Source organism: Phocoena sinus, chromosome 16 (genome assembly GCF_008692025.1).
Source record: "Phocoena sinus isolate mPhoSin1 chromosome 16, mPhoSin1.pri, whole genome shotgun sequence".
In the NCBI taxonomy this organism is placed as follows: Eukaryota; Metazoa; Chordata; class Mammalia; order Artiodactyla; family Phocoenidae; genus Phocoena; species Phocoena sinus.
Genome location: NC_045778.1, coordinates 80,384,558 through 80,390,557, shown reverse-complemented (window position 1 = coordinate 80,390,557; position 6,000 = coordinate 80,384,558).

Sequence of the window (6,000 nt, the reverse complement as noted above, 5' to 3'; positions counted from 1 at the left end):
TGCTTTGCGGGGCTTTTCAAAAACATGCCTGCTGGGCTTCCCTGGTGGCGCAGTGGTTGAGAGTCCGCCTGCCGATGCAGGGGACGCGGGTTCGTGCCCTGGTCCGGGAAGATCCCACATGCCGCGAGCGGCTGGGCCCGTGAGCCATGGCCGCTGAGCCTGCGCATCCGGAGCCTGTGCTCCTCAGCGGGAGAGGCCACGACAGTGAGAGGCCCGCGTACCGCGATGAAGAGTGGCCCCTGCTCGCCACAACTAGAGAAAGCCCTCGCACAGAAACGGAGACCCAATACAGCCATAAATAAATTAATTAATTAAAAAAAAACAAAAAAAACAAATCAAAAAACAACATGCCTGCCGCTCCTCCCCTTCCATGAAACTCAGTGGATTTCTGCAAGACCATTGGCTTCAATTCTATTTTTCTATCCAAATGATGTTTCTTTGAATTGACTTTTCTCAACAACTGAGTCACCCAAGGTCCTGGCCACAGTGTGAAGACCAGCCCTGGACGGGGCCCCTTCTGCAAGCAAAGGTAAGCACTGTCCAGCCTGATGAAGAATGGTCCCCACCTGCATTTAGCCGTCTTCTCTTTCTTTCAATGTGGTTATCTGTGACAGGTGATGTGAAATGACTGCTACCCAAATTATTGGCAGGATAATAACTTTGAGTAATCAACACACACACAATTTGGTAAAGTACTGTAGCATGAAGAGTCATCTTCGGGAACTGCAGGTCTGGCTCGTGATAGCATCCTTGCTAGAAAACTAACCGCAGCCCCATGGGCTACTTTGTCATACTTGTAGAGAGAAAAACAAAGTGCTCAATAAAGCAGCCCGATCTGCTGCTGGTTTTTAGTACTGAGTTATGCTTGACACCAGTTGGGGGAGGCTTGGAGCCTTAAAAAAAATAAAAGGCTCGCCAATGAAACTGCCCATTTCTAATCCAAAGTGAGTTCTAAAAATGTCACCATATAGAAAACCAGCTATGTGACGTCGGTAAATCGTATGACCATTCTGTGCCTTAGACCAGTGCCTTGTGCTTACTGGATTCACATTACACGTTCTGATGAGTACGGAATCTTAAAACTGAGGATTTTGAGCCATATAAGCTCTAAGGGTCTCTCCTAACAACGTTCTGGGACTTGTTTTCTCCATTTCTAAAACGTAAGTCTGTGCCAGTCGAGGACGCCCCATGCAGCCAGAAGGATGACCGTGGTGAATTCGTCCTCCCTGGCACCACGGGTTCTGAAAATTCGAGGCTGCCTTGCAGAGAAGGCAGGCTCTGGATGCCCCGTTTCCTCTCTGCTGGCACATCGCTGACCCCGAACTGCCGGGAGCTGGGCCTGGAATGATTCCCATATCACTGAACCTTCTCCCTGATTTATTTCCTTAGGCTTGTCTCAGCAAGGGGGACCAAGGCACCCGGGACTGTACAGTTCCGTTCTTCGGTCTTTGCATTCAATTCCCAGCATTCCTGCCTTTGGGGAGGCATTATCCAAGGGATGATCAAAGGAAGAAAGGCTGCAGCCACAGGCCCCATCTTCTGCCCACTTTGCCTTCAAGCTGCCAACGGAGCCTCCTTCGGAGGCCATCAAACCAGAGGAAGCAGCCGGCTCTTTACTCCAAGGCTAAAATATCAACAAGATGGTCTTCCTTTCTATCGAAGAACCCTCATGTCACTAATGTTTCTGAAAAACTGAGATGAGTCTGATGTCGCTTTTCTGTTGCGATAGCTTTGCCCTCCAAAGTTTACTTTTCATGTGAAAACACTTCAGCAAGGCAGTGAAAGCCCACGACGCTGTGTTCCCTGCAGAGAAATCAAAAATAGGTAGCTTAAAAATAACCCTGCCTTTTCCAGGTAGCTCCTCACTCCATATTAAGTGCCCTTCTCTCCAACGCAAGTGTTCGTGATGCTAAATTAACTGTTACCAAGGACTTTAAAATAGTATAATGTATGCTAATTCAGAAATATTCCCGTTCCCAAAGTGATTATTTTTACCTCCCAAATTGCTGCACTTTTGCATCAGCAGCTGAGGAGTCAGGGCGCTGTGATCAAGCATCTTTCTGAGTGGCTTCTGGGTTCCTGGTCATTTCAAACGTGTGGTTTCCACGGAGGCACACAGCTTGTGTACAGTGTGCCCGGGATATGATCTGTCGTGATCACGGGGGGAGGAGGGTGCCCCCGGCACTGCCCGGCGCTGAGTGTCATCCCGCAAGGCAAGGGCAGCACAGGGAAAGTCATCTGCTCCTGCCCAGGCCAGCATCGTGGGAATGGAGGGTCTCAGGCTTGCTTGTTGGCCCCTCCTGGGGGTGCCCATTTCTCCCTGCTCACCCCCCAAAAAGACCATCATGGACTCTGATGGTGAGGACACAAGCACAAAGCCCACTGCTACTTTGCGGGGGTGGGCTTTTTGCTTTCACTGAGATGTGGCCATGGTGAGGATTCGTCTGATGGAGTAAAGTTTAGGAGACCCCGTGGCCATACCTTCCATTTCCCTCCAGTCCTTTGAGGAAGAGTCCCACCTGCTCCCTACCTGGGGGGACACTGCTCATCTCTCCCTCCTATGGCATTTGGCTGTGACAACCATGGTTCCCCCATCCTCTTCCCCAGCGCCGATGCCTACCCTGCTTTGTCCCAATAATGGCCAAAGACTGAATTGTTCAGAAAGAAGGGAAGGGGAAAGAAAAGAAGCTTTATTTTTTGAAGCGTGAAATCTCTGAGAAAGTCCTAATGGCAGCAATCAGATGCCCCTGGAATCCCCTGTGATGAGACGCAAGTCCACTGGTGACCTATGGAGGGAACGGGGGAGTCCCCCAGGAAGCCAGATGGTGCTGCTGCCTCGTTCGTTTGTGACTCCACCACAAGGCTTATCAAAGCCAAAGAGGACGGGGGAGGGATAAATTAGGAGGTGGGGATTAACAGATCTACACTACTATATACAAAATAGATTCCAGCAAGGACCTACTACATAGCACAGGGAACTCTGCTCAGTATCTTATAATAACCTATAATGGAAGAGAATGTTAAAAAGAACATATATATTTATATGTCTGTATAACTGAATCACTTTGCTGTACACCTGAAACTCACACAACATTATAAATCAACTATCCTCCAATAGAAAACTTTTTAAAAAGTCAAGGATAAACGGACTCCATGCTCCACATCCTCCATCATGTTCCATCATCCTCCATCCTGGTCTATCATGGTCCATCATGCTCCATCCTGGTCTGTCATGGTCCATCATGTTCCACCATGCTCCATCATGCTCCAGTACGGTTTCTGTGGCTCCATTTAGCGGAGAACATGACATGGAGCCTGTGTGGATCCTCCCACCCTCGACACGGGCCGTGGGGTACACAGGACAAAGCCCAGGGTGCTCACAATAGCTTGGGAGCATAGGAAGCCCCCATTTGGATGCTGCCCAGTTCCTTGGCCTTCCTCAGCCTGCTCCTTCACACTGGACCCGCTCTGCTGGCTTTCTGGAAGTTCTTTCACAGTGTGGGGCTCCCCCTCATGTCTGGGAGGTAGCACACACTGCTTCTTCCCGTCCCTGACCCTCCTCCAAGTCTGCCCAATTCTGCTCATTCTCCAGACGTCCCCAAAAGTTTGTGTGAAAGGCCCCTCTGCTCTGCTCTGCCCTGCCCAGCGCTCACCACGTGTCCTTCAGCAAACCAAATCTTACTTGGCTGTTGGCTCATTCATTCCCTCACCAGATTCTGAGATCCATGAGGACAGGACTGGGTCTCTCTCCTTCCCCGTTGTGCAGTGTACCTGGCATGTAGCTGTAGACACACTCCAAAGGTTTTCTAAAATGGCACAACCAGTTAAGAGAAAGAATAAAGAACAGTTGACATTCAGCACTCACCAGTAGTGAAAATAAACGTGAATTATAAGCAACAGCTGAACAGGTGGCAATAGGTGTACAAAACTAAAGGAGACCAGGGAGGCAAGGAAAGGATGCAAAGACAGAGAGAGGCAGACAGAGACATACACAGAGAGGTAGAAAGAGAAAGACAGACACGAAAAACAGGGACAGAGAGAGAAGGAGACAGAGAGAGATAGAGAAAGACAGAGAAGAAAGATACACAGAGATGGAGACAGAGAGAGTCAGAGAGACAGGATGCTCAGCCAGCCTCAGCACCAGACCCATGGAGGAAACCATTTGGACATTCCAGCTCCAGGAAAACAAATAACAGCACGGGCAGTTCGTATTGTCAGCATGGGACCGAGGAAGAAACCTGTGCATGGCGGGGCCGAGTGGCTGTCTGGGGGCTCCAGATTCTGGACTTCTACCCGGTAGCTTTCCTCTGAAGCCGCTACCACTTCACTGAAGGAGGTTTGCTGCCCCTTGTCTTTCGCATGAATTATCTTGTTTTGAACCTCTCGTGACACTCTTGTATCGTGGTTCTCCACAGAAACAGAGCCAATAGGAGATACACATACATAAAGAGAGAGATGTATTTTAAGGAATTGGCTCACGTGCTTGTGGGGTCTGGCACATCCAAAAATTTGTAGGGAAGGATGGAAATGCAGGTGGGGTTGATGCTGCCCTCTTGAGGCAGAATTTCTTCTTCTCTGGGAATCCTCAGGTCTTGCTCTGAAGGACTTCGACTGATTAGACGAGGCCCACCCATGTTACAGAGGGTCACCTCCTCTACTTTAAGTCAGCTGATGGTCGATGTTCACCACACCTACCAGCAATACCTAGATTGACGTTTGATTTACCGGGCGCTAGAGCCTAGCTGAGTTGACCCATAAGACGAACTAACCATTGTAGGTCTTTTGTCCAGGGCTGACACGGTATTATCAACTCAGTTATAACAAATGAGTTGTTATTATAACAACTCAGTATTATCAAAATGAACTCTGCCGTGCCCCCCCGTCCCACACAGTTCTTTTTCACCTCCCCTCGCAAGCTTGGGCCACTCACTGCATGCAGGTCTTCACAGGACCTGTGAAGGGTTATTGGCTCACTAGGTTTCCTGTTACCATCATCACCAACTAAACAGTAGAGTTTAAATAATTCAGAAAAGGCAGATTGGAAGAAAAAAAAAAAAGTAAAAGTCCCCAAATAGACTTTAACAAGTAAGTAAAATACTAAAAAGTAATTAGAACTAAAAAGCAAAAGCCCAAATCCATTACACCAACAAAGACTTTGGTGAACATAAAACATAAAGTCCAATGCCATAAAAAAAAAAAAGTCCAGAGCTGAAGATAACAAAATCTGCAAAATCTGTAAGGAATTGAAAGAGATCAAATCTTTACGTGAAAGACTAATCTTAACATTGATTAAAAGATAATTTTTTAAAATATAATACGAGGAAGCCATCTTCAAGCACCAAGGGTTGTTTTTCAATAAGAAAAAGTTTTTACACTTATAGGACATAGCTTATATGCTATCTTCTTTTAATAAAGATTTGGGGAAAGCACATGTTAAACTGAATAGTTAAAGATGGACTTGTAATACACGAGGAAGTATTGTGAAAGACGAAAGAATAAAACCAAATTTAACTGAATGCGTGAGAGCTAAATTTGGCTTTGAGCTTCCTGGCCATCAAAGCAAAAACAGACAATAAGACCCTCACCATTCCTGTTTTAAAGCAAGTATTCTCAACGAGGCAATATCACCCGAAGGTGATGAAAATTGGTTCTTGGGGAACAAAACAATAATCTTACTTTGTCAAGGTAAAAAGCAGAGATAGTCATAAAGTATGTAAACAGATATATGGTATATCCCTACTGTTAAAACTTCTTGAGAATGATTAGAAAAAAAAATGTCTAAAAAGACTCCTGGGACGCAATTATGAAAAAAGGTTGAGAAACACTGTTTCTGAGTAAAAGGAATACATTAGTGCATCTAGAGGAGCAAGCATGTCCTCTCGAACCTCCTTCTAGAAGGAATGTCTCCAGAAGACACTTGACACAGAGGTCAGTTTCCCCTTGACTATAGTTTTGTAGCCCATGTTGATTTAAAAGGTAAAAAAAAAAAAAAAAAAAAAA